The sequence below is a fragment of the Elephantulus edwardii genome, unplaced genomic scaffold (assembly GCF_000299155.1).
Source record: "Elephantulus edwardii isolate Elephantulus edwardi_28Jun2011 unplaced genomic scaffold, EleEdw1.0 scaffold00131, whole genome shotgun sequence".
Taxonomy (NCBI): domain Eukaryota; kingdom Metazoa; phylum Chordata; class Mammalia; order Macroscelidea; family Macroscelididae; genus Elephantulus; species Elephantulus edwardii.
This window is the reverse complement of record NW_006399881.1, coordinates 8,845,171-8,847,502: the sequence shown is the minus strand read 5'-3', so window position 1 is coordinate 8,847,502 and position 2,332 is coordinate 8,845,171.

Genomic DNA, 2,332 nt, shown 5'->3' with positions numbered 1-2,332 from the left:
GAAAGAGAAACCATGTAGTATTTTAGAGCAAGGAAAATTGTGTTGCTATTGAGATTATACATAGCAGAACATAAATCAATTAAACAATTTCTTCATGTTCAATCCAGTCACAGCACTTAAATTCTTTGGGTCGTGCAACCATTCTCATTCTCTTTTTCTTAATTTTCCCTCCCCTATTAAAAAAGTCATTGTCCTCTAAGTTTTCTGTCTAATCTTTAGCGTTTCTGTTCTCAGTCTGACTCTATGTTGTTATTTTGTGCCATTGAGTGCCTTGCAACTCATAGTGACCCTATGTTCTGAACCCTGCTCTATCCTGAGCCAACCTTATTGTTTCTGACACACCTACCCCATTACCCCAGTCACTGAGTGACCTCATTACCCCAGTCACTGAGTGACATCATCTCATCGAGGGTCTTCCTCTCTTGAGCTGTCCCTCCACCCTCCTATGCATGATATTCCCCTCTAGGGACTGGTCTCTCCTTGCATCATGCCCAAAGTATGTCAAATGAAGCTTCAGCATCCTTGCCTCCAAGGAGCAGCCTGGTCTCAACCTCTGTAGAATGAACCTGTTTGTTCTCCTAACAGTCCATGATATATTCTATACTCTTCTACAGCACCACAACTCAAAGACATCAATTCTCCTATCAGCCCTAGTCATTGTCCAGATATCTGATGCATAGCAAGTAATTGCAAAGACCATGGCCTATATCAGGTGCACCTTAGTCTCCAGATTGACTTTGTTGCTCTTCAGTACTCTGGAGAGGTCCCTGGCAGCAGACTTTCTCAATGAAATTAATTTTTTTTATTTCCTGAATTCTATATAGGTATTCTTAAAAGAGTACATTGCTCAAAGCAGACATTATTTACTAAGTAAGTTTTTGTTCTGTCTTAAGAAGATTTCAGAGGATATTTTTGGTTTAAGATCTTAAGAATATCCCAGGGCAATAGTTTCAGGGGTTTAGCTAGTCTCTATGACTTTAGCCTATATTCTGTGTAAATTTTGTTCCATATGTCTCCCCTTTTGATTTGTATTCTGCTACAGAATCCTTGATCAAAACTGAATAAGGAAAGATAAATATAAAGTGTTATTGATTATAATAGAAGCTAGAGTAATCAAAGATTGGCTATAAGAATGAAAGAAAATTCTGGAAAATATTAAAATGGCAACTATGATAAGAAGCTACTACCCTGTGACTCAATGACTGAGGTAATGGGGGTGGGTGTATCAGAGACAATGAAGTTGGCTCAAAGTAGAGCAGGGTTCAGAGCTGTTATACTTAGGGTCACTATGAGTTGCAGGCAACTCAACAGCACTTAACAACAACAGCAACCCTGTAGTTTCAATGCAGTACCCATGGAAGATCACTTACCTACTCTAGAATGAAAATATATATATAATTTTATTGGGAAAGCATGGTCAAATTATGTGTCACTAAAAGAGAAGTTGCTGCAAACCTGTGTTCAGGAGCATGCTGGGAACTTTGTCTGTAGGGTGCCAGGCAATGCTGTTCACAGAGAAGTGTCTCACAGAAGCTGTAAAACCACTTGAGATGTGTGCCAGGGAAACTTGCTGGCCCTTGGTGCTGTGGGTTGCTCTACATTGGGAGATGAAAGAGAAGTTGTAAGTGCTGCAGAAAGTACATACTGGAGAAGGTGCTGAACCAACATGCCAAAACCAAGAAGCAAACCACTTTCCTTCTGCACTATCACTCTTTTAACCCCTGTGACAATGCTTAGCATCCTAATTGGCAAAGTAAAGATATCTAAAGGGCTCAGGTTAGTTTTCCCAGACCTGGAAATGAAGGGTGAATTTAGAGCAAAACTAATTAGCACAAAAGATTCTTGGTGTTGTTCATTGCTAGTACCTCATCATCGCTTATTGGTTCCCTTAGCCCTGCCTATACCTCTTTAAAGAGTCCTTTCAATGAACTCTTTTCTATTAAATCCACTGGGTGTCATCATGCATTTTTTTTATCCTTTGCTGTTAGAATTGCTATAGTAAATAATTGAAATAAATTAAGATATCAACATTAATAATTCTCAAAAACTTAGCTTTACCTGAGAAAAGTCACATTGGAACAGAGTATGTACCATATGCTGCTATTTGTGTATAATATTAAGCCACCCAATCAATTATCTCCGATTGTAAAAGTTGGTAAAAATCTTCTATCTCCTCTTCCTTGGCTCTGGTTGTTGGTGCATATATTTGAATGATAGTGGTATTCACTGTATGTGTATAGATATTATCCTGTCACTGACAATATTGTATTTCAAGACAGATCTAGCAATGACTTTTTTAACTATGAAAGCAACTCCATTTTTCCTCACTTTT